The 23,297-nt window shown below is 33.4% G+C and overlaps 1 long non-coding RNA gene across 1 annotated transcript in view; it reads right to left on the reverse strand.

Annotated features, from left to right (window-relative positions):
- Nucleotides 1–895: 895 nt before the first annotated feature.
- The window catches only part of LOC131077039 (uncharacterized), a 47,502-nt gene continuing 25,100 nt past the window's right edge, over nucleotides 896–23,297 (reverse strand). The window contains exon 2 of the long non-coding RNA XR_009113520.2: nucleotides 896–1,347. This is a non-coding gene — a long non-coding RNA (uncharacterized LOC131077039). The remainder of the gene's footprint in view (nucleotides 1,348–23,297) is intronic.

Below are 23,297 nucleotides of genomic sequence, written 5' to 3' on the forward strand. Positions count from 1 at the left end.
TTAATTCTTATTTTATATCTTGTCATCTAATTTATTCCATTCCTCTAATCAACACTTTACACTTAATTCTTAGACTAATTTATCTTTAATAATGTTTATTTACTTATTAACCTAAGAAAAGTTCATTTTTATTTTTCAATAAGGAATAATGTATAAATTATTTACACTAAATAAAATAAAATATTTTATTAATATATTAACTTATGTATAACTTATTTTGTTGGGTTCTAGATCCTGGTAAAATCTTTTGGGTTTCGGGTCCCTTCAAAACCCGTTGTATGGGGTTTTTGGTTCCCTTAAAACCCGTTTTCCCTTATTCAAAAACTTATTAAAATTCAATTATATAATTCCTAATTAATCATTTTCAATTACATCAAATCGTCTTTATCTAAAATTAAAAAAATTAAAACATAAACTATAGGCAACTTTTACTTTTTTTGATGTATTATAGAAGATTTGAACTTAGCACCATCTAGATGCATATAACATAGACTTTGTCATTAAACCAAATATCCTTTGACATAAATTACAAATACTTATACATTTTTTCTCAACCTGATTTAATTGTAAAATAGTTCAATTGTCATCCTTATGATTAGAACTATACTAGTCAGAATTGCTTTGTTAACTTTCACCTCCACACTGGCGAGACAACCTTCATCAAAGTAAAATAAGCTAATTCACAATATCAGGATTGAAATTATATAAGTTACCCAACAAAATAAATTCAAAACTACCTCGCTGATAAAACAGAATAAATGAAAGAATCTGTAAAAGACAACTTAAACAAAGTTGTTTTAAGATCAGTTGAGAATGAACTGAATTCCATTATTTATATTGTTCTGAACTCATGGAGAACAATGCTCTGATACATACTATTCTATCAGAGATGCCATTGAAACTAATAAAAAACTAAATATATATTTTAAATTCAAAAGCGTTGTTATAACGCTGATAATCTTCAATCTATTTTCAATTCAAAAGCGTTGTTATTACGCTGACAATCTTCCTTAACATACATAACAATAACAAAAATAAACCATATTTATCAAAGTAGATGAGAAGGGTGTGTAGAAGTAGTGTGGCCAAAACTGAAACGCCTTGTTAAAGATTGGAGTAATTTGGCAGAGATGCAGAATTTGTTCTTCACCATTGAATTCTTCAGACGTATCATAAAACGCACAGAATTCACAGCCTTCTTGAATAGACAATGCCCCACACTTTTGAATATCTTCTTCTTTATCTGCCCTCGCTGTGGTGGAAGTTTCACCACCTTGTTATTGCTATTGCTTGGGGTGTGGGGCACCATCACCATCTCATTCATTGTCCTCATCTTTCTCACCTTACCTTAACCAATCAATAAGCCAACATATATATAAATAATCTTCATTCACAAGGTTGGCATTTGGGCATACAGAATTTTCTTGGTTATTTCCACACAAGGGATCATATGCTCCCTGAAAAAAAAGATAAAGAAATAAGCATTGCATTTGTCATCGACTTTTTCTGTGGTCCACAACTGGGTATTCATGGTGATTCATTGAAATAGGAGGCATCTTAGATGTAAATTTGATTTGATTGTACTTAAAAGCTTTGAATTTTGGCAAATGACATAATCAGGGAAATGTTATTATCGTCAGCTTTGGATGATGATCGCTCACTTTTAGAAGAAGAAGAATAATAAATGGAATTGTGTGTAAACAGAGATAAGACAATACCCATTAATTTCTCATCGAATTATTCTTATTGACCAACCAGCGTGGGTTAAATAATTTTCCAGTTGGCATAGCATCTAACCTTTTGACTTAATCAGCATCGTTAATATTATTGGAGTCTCTTTCTCAGATGTCATTCCTTATGGACTCACAAGGTTAACATTCATCTCCTCTCTACGTGATTGGAAACATTTTTTCTCTTAGTTCCATATTGCCACATGAAATGGATAGCTGAACAACGCAATGTCAGGTACCACCTTACACGGCTTACCTTGGAGAACTAGCTTTGTCCAAATTAGATTCTATCTCACCACATGGAGACACACTTCACTTCCTCCCTAGCAGTGGTGAACCACTTGGAATAACAACCAATGGTCTCAAAGGCTTCTAATCACAAGGTTTATAGTGGTATTTGTGAATAGTGAAACCATTTGTAAAAGTTAGAGATTAGGGGTCTCCCACATTCTTCTCCTTCTCACCAAACAAGTCTTAGTAGACTAAGGTCTTGTAACTTAAATTTGAACAACACTGGATACACTTTGAGGTACATCTTTCACTCGCCTCGTTTATATACCCTACTAGAAAATATAGTTAAGGTTGACTTTGAGGTGATGAAATCTCCAAGAAAACCTCCTAATAAGGAAAGACTATAATAGGTGTTTTTGATCACCCCAAATCACATGAAGCACGAGAGGAGATCATACAGACAAACTAATATGCTTTGGGTAACACTAATCTACTATAAACAAATTAATTATGTAAATTTTTTGTCATCCAAGATTGCACTAGACATAAGGAGAGATCATACATCTACACAAGCTCCCAAACATGGAAAACAAGTTCATTAACTAGCTAAACTATTTTAGTGCCTAGGTTAGTTCATCAAACCATTTGTAGTTGAAAGATATTGATCTTTGATAGGCATAAACAACTATACCATTTCATTAGTCAACTAAACAACCAAGTTAGGGCAAAAATCCCCTAGAAAAATGGAATCTAAAACATAAGTGCCTTAATACAAGAAAGAGGCTCAATTACATGTAGCAAAAGCACTACTTTTAAGAACACAAGCACAACTTTGTGAAACAAAGGTGCAATTCTATAAAAAAGGGTCTTGAAAATGCAAAGGAAAACAAAAGTGTATCTTATTAAAGTAAAGGCACCTTTAATTGAACAAAGTCATCTCATATTGAAAAAGAGGTGCCTTTCTATGCTACAGAGACAGTTTCACAAAAAACCTTTAAATTGACTATTATACCTTCAAAAATAGTGTTTTGGGGACCCATAATTGTTGTTAATCTTAGAGGAGCTTTAGATATAGTTATGGAAAATTCAAATCCTTCAAAATAAAGTCACTAAGCATATCCAAGAGGCTCCACGATAGCTAAAAAGATTAATTTGTTGGAAAAGACAAAAACATTTTTTGTAATAAACAAGTTAAGGGACCTACAAAATAAATGTTAGGAGGGTCTATGATCAATTAACAAGCTCAAAAGGTCACTCATGTAATGATATTTTAAAAAATGTAAAAATTTCAATAACTCACAAAATATTAATGATAAAAAACCTTATTTTTAGATTGTAGCTTCAGTATTTGATCATCGTTTACTTTGGTAAAAAAAAATTATGTAAAAAACACAGCCATTTGGAAGTTCTAGGTGAATCTTCAAAATCTAAGGTTATGTCCACTTTTTCCCAATTAAGATCCACACGTATGATAAGATATCACTTGATAAGATCCATGCATATGATAATGGAATTAATATAATGTAAAAGATAGATCTAACTTAGCACAAGAGATGTTTTTGGGCCAATATGCCATAATATCTGATAAATATAGAAATATAGTAAATCATTGAGATAAGGTAACAACACACAATACTCATTATGGAAGAAGCCACTGCAGGCCATATCTCCAAGAGATTTCAAACACAATATCATACTTAACACACATCTTTTATAATGATAATAACATTACTTATATAGACCTCCTTTTTATAATACAACCAGCTTAAAGGATGTGTGTCACATCAACATCTCCATCTACCCAAATACATTACAATATCATGTCCCTAGGTATGCAACAAGTTAAGACAAAAAGTGACGTCCTATTAAAATAGTTGTGTTTTCATTAGACACATTTTTTAAGATTTATTTAAAAATATATCAAAATGGGAAAAAACCTAATCCATATATTAAATTTTTTTAAAGTTTAATACTAGATATGAGCAAGATTTTTCACATAGACTCATTTTCTACCATTTTATCAACTAAATTATATTGTCAATGTTCTAATAATAATGATAACAACAACAACAACACAAAACATAAAATATGCTATAAAATATGCATTTTATTAGTTTATATCATTTCACAATTTGAAAGATGTCACTTTTTAGATATTCAAGTTAAAAAGGTTAGATTAGTGTTGGTTGTTTGCTTTATAGAAGTGTGACACGTCTTTGAACCTTCATACACACAATCCTCTAGGCAACTCAGATTCCCCTCACATTAATATATGAGTCTACCTCGTGACAAAATGTTCAATGCAATAATCCTTCGAATAACCCCAACCAACCTTTCACATCATTTGGTTAATTCACATCCAATTCCAGTGAAACTTGAGTAGGAACTCAAATGCATTCATATTTCATATCCAACACCTTGAATCTCTCATCACAACGTCTTTTAAAGAAATAGGAACTTAGACATGTAGCATCAAAAGCACTCCCCCTGATATCCTCCCCTTGACATGGAACATTGGGTGAATCTTTATGTGAGAGGTACACTTCAACCTTTAAGAAAACTTTGCAACTCAAGTAACAATCTCAAAGGGTCCATTGAATTACCTTGAAAATATAGGACTAACAAATGTTCAATGGTTTGGGTTAGATTAGATCTACCGAATTCTCACCAAGATACCCATGCAATATTGGATGTGGAGTCAACAATTATTGCCTGTTTAATAACTAGAATAAAAAACACTAACTCAATCAAGGTATTTTACACATTATAACAAAACCAGATGATATCCAACAAATGTGGCCAATTGGATTGGTCTATTTGGAGAAAGTTCCTCAAGTAGTCTTTTAAAACTGCATTAATCTACTGAGTATTTTCATCTACTATCTCTAGATGACTCATCAACATTGATAGCTTTGTGCCCATGAAATTAAAAATCTCGATCCAAAAGTTACTTGCATATTAAAGGTCCCTAATACTTTGCAACATTCTAGAAAAAAGTATTCTATTACATCCTCTACTTTGCAAGTTACAAAAATACTATACTTGTAGAATCATTCAACCACTACCATTATGTTATTCCTACTATCCACATTTGAGAAAAAGGTTATGAAATCTATACTCACACAAGATTATGAATTCACATGGATGGGAAATGACTGCATTGGTGCTCGGATGACTACCTTGTCTTATTAGAAGGTAAGATGATTCTTAGCATAAAATCGCTCACCATTGGCCAATTGAGCCATTTTTCTATTAGTTAAGAAGTTTGCTTCTATCTCATATGCTCAACCCAAATTGAATCAAGACATTAATATAGAATCTTGTATCGTATATTTTTCTACGTGATGCACACCTTATAGTTAACATCAAGTACCCATCCTTCATGATAAACTTCCAAGTTCTTCCTACACTGACACACTTGACCAACTTGAATAAATCTTAGTAAAACACTCCGCAAGGAACCACTTCATTCTCCACACATTTTACAAATGCAAGAATAGAATTGTAAAATTTATTCATTATGCTGAAAAAATAATTATTTGATGCTAATTTATTAAGATAATACAAGATTGGTTTAAAAAAAAATGAGATATTAATATGACATTAAGAGTAAGTTATACACGAGTTTGCATGAAAATCAAGGAAGTGAACCACCATCCTATAGATTAAACATGTGATGGAAAAATAAATATAAATAAGATGGGGCATCGATTTATTTTTTTACCTTCTTGTTATTTGTAATTCCTTTTTGTCTCTTTTGATTTCTTGGAGGGAATCAGAGGAGACATTGTTCACCAAGCAGGGGAGATTATAGGAAAAGAAGAAATAATTGAGGCTTGCAACGAATAATTTATGGAAGATAGAATTTCAAATATGTATAGTGCACTTAACATGAATCACAACTTTTTAAACATGTTGACTCTTGAATCACTCATATTTTGATTTTTACACTTAGTTGATTACTTCCACTTGTTATGTAAATGTATGTGTAGACACCTATTTCTGTCCACCTGATTAAATAAATTTTATATTTATTTAATTATCCTCCATCTAGATATTAATTAAATTTATATTTAATTAATCTATCATCCATTTTCTAATTATTAATTAAATTAATATTTAATTAATTCACCATTTTCTTCTATTAATTAAATAAATTATTCAAATTATTTGATTTAATTCATCTAGCCAAATTCAGACTATTAATTAAATAAATCATATTTATTTGATTAAATTTTCTTTCCACGTTTAATTAAATTCACATTTAATTAAATCCCTCTCACATTTAAATAAATCAATATTTATTTAATATCTATTCAAAAGGCAAGTTGCACCATTATTTTAAATAAATGAATCATTTATTTAAAAAAATCCCCCCCCCCCCAACTTGCACTTTTTAGAAAATACAAGTTGCAAGTTAACCCTTAAAGTTTTTAAGCCTTTAATGGCTTCCTATAGAGACTTCCCAAGCTTTTAATGGTTTCCCTTAAAGTCTTTTAAGCCTTTAATGGCTTACTTCTGGAGTCTTATTAAGCCTTTAATGGTTTCCCTCAAAATCTTCAAACAATTAATTCTTTATCCTCCTTTTTCTCATTTAAATAAATTAAGATTTATTTAAATAAAATCCAAAATTCACATTTAAATAAATCAATATTTATTTAAATATATCAAATGCAAGTTGTAACCAATAATTGAAATAAATTAATTTTATTTTAATTAAATCCTAAAAATCCTCCCACTTGCATTCTCCTACGAAATCCACTTGCATGCCTAAACCCCTTCTAGATTCTTCTAATCACTTCCAATTTAGCATTATCCCCCTCATAATCATTTGCACATTCCTTAAGAAAAATGTCACTTCTCAAAAACTCCCAAAGTCTTCAATAACCATTAAAGGTTTTATGTCTTCAAATGGTTAACCTCTAAAGTCTACCCACCAACTTAGGAATATTTTATGCCACTTGTCAATCATTTGAATTTTAGAGAGAAAATTAAATTTATTTACTTGCTCAAGATCATAAATCCGTCAAAACGGAATCTACTTTTTTAAGCTTATGATTATTGTTGTAGTTGAGAAGAGCTAAATTAATGATATCAAGTTTCCATGATCCATAAAGAACTTCTGGATTAGATTGTGTAAATATTTTTTTGCATCAATGTTTTGGATCACACTCTATGATCCGTCATCAAGATGTAAATTAACAAATATTGTTGTGTGCATACAAAGTTGCATGCACATTGATTTCAATTTTTCAATTCAAATGGACACTAAACTTTAAATGAAAAAAAAAACTACTTATTTAAGTGTATTTGAATAGTTGCTAACATACAATTGCATTTATTTGCATGTAAATTAGCAAACTTATAATTATAGGTAAACAAAAGCAGATATACAATTATATGTGAATAAATTTTTCAGACATACGCTTCCATATGTACATTAAAAACTTAGAAATATTATTCATAAACTACAAACACATTCAATATGTAATTGTATACAACTGTGACAAAAATCTTAAAATACTGATTGTAAAAACACATAAAGAAATCACAAGTCCCAATATTAAAATACTGATTGTTACTGATTGTAAAGACATAAATCACGACTGAAGCTCTAGGGAGGGCTATCAAATCTAAGCAATCTAACAAACTCTTGGAAGGAGGGAAAATAACTAAAAAATTTGTAGTCACACATCAACAATTTGCAGATAATAACCTCTTGCTGGGTGCAACAAAGATCAAGGAAGCAACCCAGCTAAAAATGCTTCTGGAATCTTTTGGGAAGGCCTCAAGTCAAATAAACTGATGGTTTAACCTCCTCGAAACCTATATCCTCGAAACCTCCTCGAAACCTATACCCTCATCGATATCTTTTATTGATGTAGCTTCTTTTTGTCTGATCGATATTATTCTTTCGATGAAAATGCTCCTTTCGGTGGGTCCTTTTTATGTTGCACCGATAGTATTATTTCCTCTAAAACTTTTCTCGTCGATGAAGACCCTCTCTGCTTTCTTCAATATCTTTTGTCGATGAAGTTATTATCTTCGGTGAGTCCTTTCGGCGTTTCCTTCCTTCGATGGCTCTTTTATATCGATGATAATTATTATTTTTTTAAATAAAAATGATCATCGTCGGAATTACGACGAATACCAAGCTTTCGACCGACGACTTCTTTGATCGTCGGCAGAGTCCATTGGATTGTCGAATTTTCGACGGGCATGGCATCGTCGACCAATCCGACGCCGAGTTTTCGACAGTGGATTTTGTCGACACTCCATGAAAATTTGTCGAAAATCCGACAAACGGTCGTACAACATCTCCTTCTACCCAAATACATTACAATATCATGTCCCTAGGTATGCAACAAGTTAAGACAAAAAGTGATGTCCTGTTAAAATAGTTGTATTTTCATTAGACACATTTTTAAAGATTTATTTAAAAATATATCAAAATGGGAAAAAAGCTAATCCATATATTAAAGTTTATTTAAGTTCAATATTAGCTATGAGCACGATTTTTCACTTAAACTCATTTTCTACCATTTTATCAACTAAATTATATTTTCAATGTTCTAATAATAATGACAACAACAACAACAACAACAACACAAAACATAAAATATGCATTTTATTAGTTTATATCATTTCACAATTTGAAAGATGTCACTTTTTAGATATTCAAGTTAAAAAGGTTATATTAGTGTTTGTTGTTTCCTTTATAGAAGTGTGACACGTCTTTGAACCTTCATACACATATACACTTCACACAATCCTCTAGGCAACTCATATTCCCCTCACATTAATATATGGGTCTACCTCATGACAAAATTTTCAATGCAATAATCCTTCGAATAACCCCAACCAACCTTTCACATCATTTGGTTAATTCACATCCAATTCTAGTGAAACTTGAGTAGGAACTCAAATGAATTCATATTTCATATCCAACACCTTGAATCTCTCATCACAATATCTTTTAAAGAAATAGGAACTTAGACATGTAGCATCAAAAGCACTCCCCCTGATATCCTCCCCTTCACATGGAACACTGGGTGAATCTTTATGTGAGAGGTACACTTCAACCTTTAAGAAAACTTTGCAACTCAAGTAACAATCTCAAAGGGTCCATTGAATTACCTTGAAAATATAGGACTAAAAAATGTTCAATGGTTTGGGTTAGATTAGATCTACCAAATTCTCAACAAGATACCCATGCAATATTGGATGTGGAGTCAATAATTATTGCCTGTTTAATAACTAGAATAAAAAATACTAACTCAATCAAGGTATTCTACACATTATTAAAAAACCGGATGATATCCAACAAATGTGGCCAATTGGATTGGTCCATTTGGAGAAAGTTCCTCAAGTAGTCTTTTAAAACTGCATTAATCTACTGAGTATTTTCATTTACTGTCTCTAGACGACTCATCAAAATTGATAGCTTTGTGCCCATGAAATTAAAAATATCGATCCAAAAGTTACTTGCATATTAAAGGTCCCTAATACTTTGCAATATTCTAGAAAAAAAGTATTCTATTACATCCTCTACTTTGCAAGTTACAAAAATACTATACTTGTAGAATAATTCAACCACCACCATAATGTTATTCCTACCATCCACATTTGAGAAAAAGGTTATGAAATCTATACTCACACAAGATTATGAATTCACATGGATGGGAAATGACTACATTGGTGCTCAAATGACTACCTTGTCTTATTAGAAGGTAAGATGATTCTTAGCATAAAATCGCTCACCATTGGCCAATTGAGCTGCCTTTCTATTAGTTAAGAAGTTTGCTTCTATCTCATATGCTCAACCCAAATTGAATCAAGATATTACTATAGAATCTTGTATCTTATATTTTTCTACGTGATGCACACCTTATAGTTAACATCAAGTACCCATCCTTCATGATAAACTTCTAAGTTCTTCCTACACTAACGCATGATGAATATTAAGGAGGGGGGGGAGGGGGTGAATTAATATACCAAAAAATACTGTAAACAAACTCTTAAACAATTTAGCAGATAACCGATAAAACGGATTCACTAATAAACCGGTTAAGATAAATGCAAACCAAATAGAAAACAAAGCATTCACCCACAAGAGCACAATCACCATAACACAAAATATTTGACATGGAAACCCAAATGGGAAAAAACACGGTGAGCAGAAACTCACAAGTAACTATCTACAAAATAGAAACCAGACCGGTTAAGGTCAGACCGATTAAGGTCATACAATGTTCTTCACCAGAACAAATCCTGTTAGGAATCTAGATCTCTGTTAGGAGATAAGTCCTGTTAAATACTACCTTGTTAAAGGATTTCAGATCCACAGTTGTGAACCACCTTGTTAGAGGATTTACAAAGGCTTTGTTGGGCCTACCTGGTTAAGGGTTTCAGACTTGTCGAAGATATTAGTAATCAACAATTGAATGATCTAGGCAATAGCACAATATGCTTAATTAGATCCTTGACAACTCATTGTTAATGCATTTCAGCATTACTTCAGTCTTCAATATCTCCACACTTTGTTTCTTCACGCAGACCTAATCTTCTCTTCAATGATCACACATAACCTTGTCTATCACACATCTCTCTCTCTCTCTATCTCATATATGCAAACCCTAGACATGATGTCCTTATAAAGGAAACTGATTTCATGTCGGTCCAATAGGAATAGACTACAAGTTCCTAGGTTCAGTGCATCTAGACACATTTGGTAACATGGCACAAACACACCGCCAAAGTGTTAGTGGATGATAACTCATCACACATTACAGAAATATCGGTTGGTAACTCATCACAGAGTAATACCGGTTAATACAATATACCATTATTGGTTGTCAAAAATGAAGACTGGTAGATCATAGTGTTTCGAACAAAAGTTAACTACTGCTTGGGTCCTTCGTATCGCTTGTGATCCTCGAACTGCTTGAGGTCTTCATACCGCTTGAGGTCTTCAGTCAATATGTGACCGGTAAACATCTTCTGCAAAATACTGATAGTCTAAAGATTATACATTCAATAATACACAATATCGGTTGGAACAATTACCGGTTGAGCATAACTCATACATCAAGAAAGTGTGTGTCCATCATCAAGAAAGTGTGTGTCCATCAATGACAATCAAAACATCATCAAAATGCCAACAATGCACTTGACCAACTTTGTTGCTTAAGGGTCCATGTACAAAATATTCTCATATGTAATCTAATAATTTCTCTAAGACCTCAACATTGTTTTCCCCTAGGTCGAGAGCATGGAGCTTTTCAATGACCGTAAGTTCAACCTTTCTAATTAGATCTTGGTTGCAATATTCCTCTATTTGCACATCAAATTCTTATACTATGTCTGAGTTGGGCTTCATCAACAATGTTTGAATAAATCTTAGTAAAACACTCCGCAAGGAACCACTTCATTCTCCACATTTTTTACAAATGCAAGAATAGAACTGTAAAATTTATTCATTATGCTGAAAAAATAATTATTTGATGCTAATTTATTAAGATAATAGAAGATTGGTTTTTTTTTTTTAATGAGATATTAATATGACATTAAGAGTAAGTTATAAACAAGTTTGTATGAAAATCAAGGAAGTGAACCACCATCCTATAGATTCAACATGTGATGGAAAAATAAATATAAATAAGATGGGGCATCAATTTTTTTTTTACCTTCTTGTTATTTGTAATTCCTTTTTGTCTCTTTTGATTTCTTGGAGGGAATCAAAGGAGACATTGTTCACCAAGCAAGGGAGATTATAGGAAAAGAAGCAATGGAGAATTTATGGAAGATAGAATTTCAAATATGTATTGTGCACTTAAAAGGATTCACAACTTTTTAAACATGTTGACTCTTGAATCACTCAAATTTTATTGTTTACACTTAGTTGATTACTTCCACTTGTTATGTAAATTTATGTGTAGACACCTATTTCTGTCCACCTGATTAAATGAATTTTATATTTATTTAATTATCCTCCACCTAGATATTATTAAAATTTACATTTAATTAATCTATCATCCATTTTCCAATTATTAATTAAATTAATATTTAATTAATTAACCATTTTCTTCTATTAATTAAAAAAATTATTCAAATTATTTGATTTAATTCATCTAACCAAATTCAAACTATTAATTAAATAAATCATATTTATTTGATTAAATTCCCTTTCCACGTTTAATTAAATTCACATTTATTTAAATACCTCTCACATTTAAATAAATCAATATTTATTTAATATCTATTCAAAAGGCAAGTTGCACCATTATTTTAAATAAATGAATTATTTATTTAAACCCCCCACCTCCCCAACCCCCCTCCCTTGCACTTTCTAGAAAATACAAGTTGCAAGTTAACCCTTAAAGTTTTTAAGCCTTTAATGGCTTCCTATAGAGACTTCCCAAGCCTTTAATGGTTTCCCTTAAAGTCTTTTAAGCCTTTAATGGCTTACTTCTGGAGTCTTATTAAGCTTTTAATGGTTTCCCTCAAAATCTCCAAACAATTAATTTTTTATCCTCCTTTTTCTCATTTAAATAAATTAAGATTTATTTAAATAAAATCCAAAATTCACATTTAAATAAATCAATATTTATTTAAATCTATCGAATGCAAGTTACAACCAATAATTGAAATAAATTAATTTTATTTTAATTAAATCCTAAAAATCCTCCCACTTGCATTCTCCTACAAAATCCACTTGCATGCCTAAACCTCTTCTAGATTCTTCTAATCACTTCCAATTTAGCATAATCCCCCTCATAATCATTTGCACATTCCTTAAGAAAAATGACACTTCTCAAAAACTCCCAAAGTCTTCAATAACCATTAAAGGTTTTATGTCTTCAAATGGTTAACATCTAAAGTCTACCCACCAACTTAGGAATATTTTATGCCACTTGTCAATCATTTGAATTTTAGAGAGAAAATTAAATTTATTTACTTGCTCAAGATCATAAATCCGTCAAAATGGAATCTACTATTTTAAACTTATGATTATTCTTGTAGTTGAGAAGAGCTAAATTAATGATATCAAGTTTCCACAATCTATAAATAACTTCTGGATTAGATTGTGTAAAGATTTTTTGCATCAATGTTTTGGATCACACTCCGTGATCCGTCATCAAGATGTAAATTTAACAAATATTGTTGTGTGCATACAAAGCTGCATGCACATTGATTTCAATTTTTCAATTCAAATGGATACTAAACTTTAAATGAAAAAAAAACTACTTATTTAAGTGTATTTGAATAGTTGCTAACATACAATTGCATTTATTTGCATGTAAATTAGCAAACTTATAATTATAGATAAACAAAAGCAGATATATACAATTATATGTGAATAAATTTTTCAAACATAAGCTTCCATATGTTCATTAAAAACTTAGAAATATTATTCATAAACTGCAAACACATTCAATATGTAATTGCATACAATTGTGACACAAATCTTAAAATACTGATTGTAAAAACACATAAAGAAATCATAAGTCCCAATATTAAAATACTGATTGTTACTGATTGTAAAGACATAAATCATGGCCGAAGCTCTAGGGAGGGCTATCAAATCTAAACAATCTAACAACTTCTTGGAAGGAGTGAAAATAACTAAAAAATTTGTAGTCACACATCAACAATTTGCAGATGATAACCTCTTGCTGGGTGCAACAAAGATCAAGGAAGCAACCTAGCTGAAAATGCTTCTGGAATCTTTTGGGAAGGCCTCAGGTCAAATTATCAACAAAGAAAAATAATTTTTTTTCTTCTTCTCCACCCCTGCTCCCTTGGAGGTAAAGATCCAAAGAATCTTGAACTGCAAAATAGGCAATATTCCATGTATTCACTTGGGCATTCTTATCGATAGAGGATTGAGGAACTCAAAACTTTGGGATCCTCTAAAGATAAATATGGATCAAAATATCAACTCTTGGAAAGGGCAATCGCTTTCATAGGCAGGTAGACTGGTAATGCTCCAAGTAGTAATTTCTTCTCTCCCCATCTACCTTTTATCCTATTTATCCCTCACTGCTAGTGCAAATTCCTTCAACATCAAAAATATGAGAAACTTCTTCTAGCAAAACACTGAAGAAGAATAGAAAATTGCTCTAATTGCTTGGGATAAAATCATCAAACCCAAGTCCATGGGGGGTCTAGGAATCAAAAACCTTCATTTGTAGAACAAAGCCTTGGGAGCTAAACTAGTATGGAAGATCATTAAAAACCCTAAAGCAACATGGGTAAGGATGATGGAAACAAAATATCTTACAGATGGAGAACCCCAGAACCTCCTAAGATGTAATTCTCATCCAAAGGGATCTAGGACCTGGAATTTCATTGTCACATGCAAAAATTTAATTGCAAACTTCACGTCTTAGGACATCCACGATGGATCTTCTAGCCTCTTTCACAAAGACTCATGGGGAGGATATCCAATCATTGACAACTCTCTCAATATTCCAACAGCCAAGCAATAGCTTCAACATTATTGGCACTAATACATTTGGTCTAGAATTCCGACATAGAAGGTATATTGTGACCAAATTTGATTTTTTTTTGAGAAAATGCTTGAATTCGTTGGAATTCCGACGGTAATTTCGCATTTGGTTTCAACGGAGAAGGAATTAGCAATTAATTTTATTTTTTTTCAAAAAAGTGCTTGCGTTCATCGAAATTTCGACGACAACGGGCATTACTTAAAAAAAGAAAGAAAGAGGGCAAGTCATTTGTGCATTCAATCCTGCGCAGGCTTTCGCGTCGACCTCGACCCCTGGCAAGATCAAATGACACACTCACCATTCGAGGTACTTTCGCACACTCACTATTCGAGGTAGAATCTTCACCTTCATTTTGGATTTGCATAATATGAGGAATTGTTGAATCTTCACCTTCATTCATTGAATCTTTAAATTTGCATAATATTTGCATCAGGAATTTCAGATTTGCATAATATGAGGAATTGCTTTTGTAGAATCTTCACCATTTGAGGTAGCTAAATCTTCACCTTCATTCATTGATTTGCATATATGAGGAATTGCTTGCATCCCACCCATTGCTTGAGCTATCCACTGCATTTTACAACTACCCATGCTTTGTCGTTCCTAGGTCAACATCATCAGAAGTCTTTTAATGTTGCCCCCATGCCTCGGTTGTCGATGTTCAATCTTCCCCTTTCACCACCATGAATTCTATATGGCCCAGAGGGCAAATGACCTCTCTTTCTCTTTTCTCTCTCTCCCACCCTACCCCTACCATGGCACTAGGATGTATACACAACGAAGAACGAGCTAGCCGGTTAAAGGATCAACCTTTCGCGGGTAGCATTGATGAGTTTCCAGTTCTCATTAGAAGATAGAGTAGGAGAGGCCATTGTCAAACTATTTTTGTAGTTATCAACCACACCCCCTCTAACAGTGAGGTAGTTCCAGATAGTTACTTAAATCTTTCATGTTTTATGTTAAGGTTTTTAGCTGGAAAACCATCTTCCTTTTCTACTATTTTTTTTTGTCTATTGTGTTTCCTTGCACATTTACAAATGTGCGTGAGAGTCATCTTGAACCAGTTCTAGGGAGGTATCTAGCAGAGGAAGCTTCATAACATTAGAGTTTGTGTTAATATGTTCTAAACATAAATGTAAATATACCTCAATTTTGAAATGTTTGGCATGAAGTTCTACACAAGCCTTAATGTTTCTAGAACATGTTATTGTATGCTTTCATCATGGAAAAACATAATGTAGTTGATCATAACTGATGTAACAAAGTTGTATCTTTGAATGCCTTGTTCCTTGATTATAGATCTATGCTCAATTGGTTTGAATTGCTTGATTGAAAAATTGGTAGACGTGGGTTGGAGTTGATAGAGGTTTGAAATGAGAAATAGACTTGTATCTATATGCAACTTGCACCTTTTCAAATTGAACTTTTGGAAAATTCCAAATTTGGAGAGTAAATTCCTACTATTTGTGAATCCAACATTCATCTTTCAAATTTTAGGTCCAATTTCCATGAATAAGGGTTCCCAAGACCCTAGTCCTATAAAATTGAGCCATGAGGAATGTCATGAATAAGGGAATGAACCAAATTTATGGAAACATTCTCAAGCCTACGTACAATTAGGCATAAATGAGGAACAACCACTAAAGTGAGTCCAAACCTAGTGTATATTTATAAAGAGACACAACTTATGATGCAATATTTAGCCCCCTCTTAGCAAGAGTATGAAATTATGCTCATGTACTCTTGGGAAAATATGGAGAAACCAAGTATTCTTTCACCAAGATATTGAAGAGTCAAGATGACTACAAGTTTGGAAAGGTGGTAGCTCCCAAGGCTTATGATATTGTCAATCTACAATATTGAGATAAAAGGGAAGTACAAAGTGAGTAATATGAGTAACATCGGTAACACACATGGAGCATGAAAAACACAAAGTTATGATATTTAGAACTAGTAAGATTCATATATTCTCACTAGGAACCATATCAAAAAGACAAGGCATAGATATAAGACTAGTAAGATCCTTATATAGTTACTAGGAGTCAGGTCAGAGACACATAAAAGCATGATATCGAAGTTAGTAAGATCCTCTAATACTTAGTCATATATCGCATTCTAACAACAAATAGAAGGTCATTCTTGGTAACCTAACTCGTCCATGAGTAGTAGCTCAAAATGTTATCAAAGCTAGGTTAGGTTAGGAGTCCCAAGAACCTATAATGTGTCTTATAATAGGTGTTGAAAATAATCTACACTCAAGCCAACAATGGAATGATAAGAAAGGGGGTAGTAGCTCAATGGTAGAGAAATTTATTAACAAATAGAAGGCCTTAAGTTGGATTCCTAGCTATTTTATGAGTATTAGCTTAACATTTTCATGCGTAAATAACATCTACTCCCACCTCTACCATAGATCCAACTTCCACCATTTCTCTTTACACAACCTCTAGTCACCTTCATGTACCAAAGCCACTAGTGCCACACCTTTAGTACTTGCATCCTCCACTTATCATCCACCATATGGCCTATTTATCAAATTTTTTTCTTCTACATGTAAAAGCCATATGCACAAGGTGGAATGACAATTGGTAGATGTAAAATCCATATCCCACAACCTTTGCTAATATCCTTTCTGCCAGTGCCAAAATGTGAGTTTTGTAACAAGATGCAACATCCATCAAAGCATAATAGAGAGGAGATTTCTAACAAGATGGCAGATCAAACAATGTAGGAAAGCATCGATTAAAAATAAATACAAGATTGCAGTTTATAGAGTTTAGTAAAAGGGGCAATGAACAAACATAACACTACTTTGGAAGGCTGGAGAGATGGTGTGTGGCACTATATAGAGACAGGCTATGCAAGAAACAAGAATATAAAAGATGCAAGGTTGAGCCATAGAGTAGGGTATGATATCCATCAAAGCGTAAAGGATTTTGAAACTCTACCATAATTATAATTGCCATGTGTTTGATCAAATCAATAACTATCTGAAAAATTGAAACGCTACGGAGAGACATTAAATGTGAAGAGGATTGATGTGCATGGAGATTGTTAATTGCATATTTGAATAAATATTTTATTGTAATATTTATGTCAGTTCAATTTGTGTGCAAGCTTTACCCTCTTTGGAAGCTGCCATACCATTCAAATATTCATGTATTGGGACCTAATTGTGAAAGTTTGAGGTCCATTGGGAAAAAAATTATCATTTTGCCCACCATGACAACTTTTGCATTTCTTGTAGCAACTTCTTAAAAATATGGTTGGAAAGTTAGTTTATGGTGGTTTGAGGTTGTAACCCACTTGGATGGGAATAAATAGGCCTTTGGCATGCCATCCAAGAGTTTTGCTTAATGAAATTGGGGTTTTCTGTGCATTTTTTGATGTTTTGATCTGATTCTCTTCTTTTTTTATTGTGAAAATCATCATAATTTGATGGGAAGTAAATTGGATGTGGTAGAGAAGTGAGTTATCTTCATTTTATATTTTTGTGGCATTGAATTTCATTGTGTTTTAAAGAAGATATCACAGTTTTTCCAAAAAATGTCAAAACCTTGCCTAGTGTTTACCGAGAGGAGTAAATAATCTATAGTTTGGTCTCCCATGCATATAAATCCACCCAAATGTGTGGGAAGATCCGTGTTCATTCTATGTATCATATTATGTTGTGTGCAGGGCTCCAAATTAGATTTGGTACGTGCTTGGGCATGAGGACAGTCTGATATCTCTATGTATTAGACAATAAAAGGCAGTAAGAATGAAGAATTTGGTGGGAAGACCAAGCGATTGGTATTTTGAAGTGATTGATGACAGAGAGAGGAATGAGGGGACCCTATGCAACCTTAGAAAGGGTTTGTGGATCAAAACCAAATGAAATAGATTAAATTTCTATGACTGTCCTAAGGGTATTAATTGTCACAGTCATAGTTTTACTAGTGATATTGTTTTTGTTTTGACAGAGTTGTGTTTGTAAACCCAAGTGTGGACATGTAATGGAGTCATGAGATGTCTTAAGACTAAATCAATACTTAACAACAACATAGTGTTTAGGGACCTAAAATATGAAAGGACTACATATTGGAAGGAGACAATCATCCATACTTTCACAAGCTTCTTTAGCTCATGTAGACTCAAGGTGAGTTGCAAAATGACCATCAATGAGTGTGAACCCCGTCTTCACAAATTATGATCAGTTTCCATGATACTTGACCCTATCCTCATGGTGTTGGCTCAATTCATATTAGTTTTCCCAAGCCTAGAAGCCAATTAATGTATCCAAGGGTGTCTAGAAGAATGGGTTGTATGATCATTGACTTTGTATGTTGAAACCATTATACATGCCCCTACCTCTGCATCATACACATGAGTCAAGGATGATAGTGTGGTGTGAAAACATCCTATATGGATAGGACACAAGAATATGTACCAGATAGTGCTAGGTGAAATGTATTTAATATATTAGACTTATAGGGACATATGGGGAAGTTTGCACGTGTGATGATGCAATGAAAGGTCTGATATCCCTATGTATCAGACTGAGAAAACCAGTGAAAGACAAAAAAAATGCATTGAGAAGGCAAAAGGTTGAATTGCCTAATGTTTGGTGTTGAAGTGATGCGTGGGGACCCTACCAAGTCAAATACCTTGTAGTTTCAAAGGGTGAAAAAAGAATAAGCATTTTATTTACTGTCCTAATAGACCATCCATCATAACAATGATTACCAATGATGTGTGTGTTGCAAACAAAGTTCTAGAGGAAGGCTCTTTCTATTGTAATACCAAATGAGTGTTCATAGACCTTGTGTAGGGTCCTCCAAGCCTAGAGTAAGGAGTTAAAGGCCTAGATACATTGATTTGGCCTTGTGGCTATCAATGAGTGTTGACCCAATAGGAGAAGTCTTGAGACTGACAATTTTGGAAGTGTGGCATTGTTGAGAGCCAACACTTAGGTGTGAATCCCGTCTTCACGTATTATGATTAGTTGTCATGATACTTGACCCTATCCTCATGGTGTTTTCTCAATTCATATTAGTTTTCCCAAGCCTAGAAGCCAAGTAATGTATCCAAGGGTGTCTAGAAGAATGGATTGTATGATGATTGACTTTGTATGTTGAAACAATTATACATGCCCTTCCATTGAGGGTATTGAGGAAGATTGGGATCGGAATAGTGTGTTTTGTTGAAGAAAAATGATGTGAGAAGTTTGATGCAGTGGCAAGGGTAGAACTCGGTATTTCATATTAGGACAACAACCACATTGATTAGGTTGTTGGCATATGTGCAGAATATGTTGATATGATAATATTGTGTTGTCATTGATGTCAATATGCTGAAAGAGAACCGGTAATATGTTGAAGAGTGAACCAATAACATGATAAAGAATGAACAGGATTATTGAAGCTAAGCAACTGACAAAGAGAACCGAAATGATGTTGTGAACCAACATATGTGAAAAAGTGAAGCGATATGCTTGTCCAAGTGAACCGGTATGATGTTGTGAACCGGAACCGGTATGTCGGAACGAGAACCGATATATGGAATGTTTTGTATCTAGGGTTCATATGGCATAACTACCGGTTGGTAGTCTCAGCTTTAGGGTTTCCGATTGAAGTGTTTCGAGCCTGTGTGTTTCAACCGATGGCATTGTGTGATGAGTCAGCATTGTAATGGAGATTAGATCGTGTTGCCACGTCAGCCTCGTGCATGTGAAGGATCTTGCATGAAGGAGATTGATCCTATCTACCTTGGGAATATGCGAAGTCTCTGCAAATGGTGGAGAACATGTGATGGGTTATCACCTCCAAGAAGCAGCGAAGAACAAACGATGGAGAATGTCTTGAGATCTTTTCAATGGTCGGAATTGAACCGATTAAATTTCTCAACCTAAGTGTTTAGGGTTTAGGGTTTATGCTACCGACCTATCTATTTCCTATAAGGTCGATGTGGTGTTTAACGCTGAGATTGTTGGCAAATGTTGTGTGTGTATCTATGTGCAGAGATACATGATTCTTGCCAAACCAGTTGAGAGGATTGATACTTGCATAGTGTGTGTGCAGAAGGAAGGAACTAAAGCGGATCTACATTGGCATTGAGTGCTATTACCAGATCATTGTAATACCTGTTGATCTCTAATCACTTCAAGAGTTGGAAAATCCCTTAACAGGGTAGCTTTAACTAGCTTGCTGTAAATCCTTTAACAGGGTGACTCAAAGCCATTGAGTTCATAAAATCCTTTAACAAGGTAACCTCTAACGGGGTTTAACCCTTAACCGGGTGATCCCTAACAAGATCGGTTCCTAACAGAACTTGTTGTAACTATACTTAACCGGACTAGGCTTCTAACAGAGCAGACTTCTAAAGAGTTCAAAACAACTTGTGGGTATTCATCCCCACCGTGGTTATTCCTAGTTGGGTTTCCACGTGAAAAATATGTGTGTCATGTGTGATGTCCTTTTTATGTGATGCTTTGTTATTTTATGTCAAGCGGTGAATCATGTTGATCTAGCAAGTTATTATATCTCTAATGATAGATTATCTATTTATGCATAAGGACAAAGTGGAAATGAGGGAGTAGGTTGTATGAAAAGCTAAGAAGATTGACCGGTTCATGTCTTTCACAGTTGCATTGTGTTTAACTAGTAGTAATCTGTTTTGGACCAATGTTAGGGATTGCCAGTAGTTTACAGTCTGCAATCAAACCGGTTTAGGAAAAGTTTTTGTGCCTGTACTAATTCACCCCCCCTCTCAGTACCGGTTTGGTACTCACTATTCATTTATCATAGGCAAGTCAAATAAGGTCTCTCCTATGTTTAGGATACACAAGGGCAACATTAGTCATGTAAGTATGCATGAGCATGGGAATGGATAGTTACTTTCCTTTTAGACTGATTTGGACAGTATTGGGAGGATCCTATAAGGATGACTATCACCATACTCTCGATGACTTCACAAAATTATAATGAATTCACATTAGACACTCATGGATTACCCCAATTAGACATTAGTCAACTTAAGATATGATATAAGGATTTCATACCACAAAGCCATTAGCATATCACCTGCTCTAAATCACCACAAAATAAGGAGACAATTGCTAGATTGTGGTCTAACTTGAAAAGAAAAGGTGATGGAAAATGTTATTGTCCCTGCAAAATTTGTAAGGGGTTAAAGACTAGAAGACTTCTAAGCAAAATAGCTAAGAAAAATTGTAGGTTGCATGGTCACATTGAAGGGGGACATGATTATCATCCATTGGTAAGTTTTTCATTATATCATTTTAAGCATTTATATACATAAAAAATCACTTGATGATGAGATCATGATCATGGTTTATTTATGTTTCTCATTTTTATATAGGTCGAGCACCTTGGAGCACATGATATAGATCAATACAACCCGGAGAATATGGTTTTCTAAGTGGAGGAACATGGAGGTGTGAACATTGAAGCTGAAGATAATGATCCCATGGAAGATGACGATCATGAGCCACAAAACACAATTGAAGATGATGGTACAAATACATTGATCCATGACACATTTAGTACTGGCGCAACTGATCATGATGATGAAGATGACCTTGATGTTGTTCATGATTTACCTCTACTTGAGAAGGCATATGAGGTCCTTTACGAAGGCTCCCAGACAAGTCTTCTCTCCATTGTATTATTGTTGGTGAACTTGAAGGTTATGATTGGTTTATCTAGCATAACAATCTCACGTATGTTAAGGTATGTAATATATGTCATTATAGTTAATAAATGTTGAATTATGTACCATTAATATTCTTTATATTAACAATTTAGATTTTTTTTGCTGTAGATTGATAGGTGAGTTTTTGTTACCACCATCAAATATTCTACCTTGCTCATAGTGAGAATTATCTGCCATTATGAAAGATATTGGAATGGAGTATCAAACAATAGATGCTTGTTCCAATGATCATATTATATATCACAAACAACATGAATTTCGAACTGAATGCCCTTAATGTCATATCAGTAGATATCGAACATATCAAATAACAAAAAAGGTGTCTCGCAAGGTTCTTCGTTATATTCCCATTATTCCACGTATGCAACGATTATTCAAGTGCACTAGCTTGGCACAATTTATGGATTACCATGCATGCAATAGAAGTCAAGATGACATTATTCGAATGCCTATGAATGGTTCAACATTTATGGACATAGAGGAAAAGTGGCCACACTTTAAAGAAGAACCTCGTAATCTTAGGTTTTCATTGGCAGTGGACAGTGTCAATCCATTTGGAGAGCCGAGATCTGTTTACTTAGTGTGGCCTATTTTTGTTATCAACAATAGCATTCTTCCATGAATTTCAATAAAGAGGGAGCACATAATGTTGGCAATGATTGTTCCAGGTATTTTATCATTTAATAGTCGTCTATAGTTAATTATAAATATTGCAGTAAAATGGTCATAATAATTATGTAATCTTTTTGTTCATTCGATTAGGTAAGTACCAAGTTAAAGATATGAATGTATATATTGAGCCTCTTATCGACGAGTTTTTGGAGTTATGTAATGGTGTCACTATGTATGACATCTCTAGACCAATAGGACAAAGACAATTTCAACTCCATGTGATGCTTGTATGGACAACACATGATGCCTCTAGACTAACACATTTTTGTGGTATGTTATAGTGTTCAAGTTGCACATGATAATTATAATTAAAAAAATTAACATATTTAATCCACTTATACATTATCTTGTAGGTCTTCAAACAAAGGGAAAATTTTTATGTCCAGTTTGTGGTCCAAAGGTGAAATAATGTCATTCAACAAGTTTAAGAAAGCAGGTG

This window comes from Cryptomeria japonica, chromosome 9, assembly GCF_030272615.1.
Source record: "Cryptomeria japonica chromosome 9, Sugi_1.0, whole genome shotgun sequence".
In the NCBI taxonomy this organism is placed as follows: domain Eukaryota; kingdom Viridiplantae; phylum Streptophyta; class Pinopsida; order Cupressales; family Cupressaceae; genus Cryptomeria; species Cryptomeria japonica.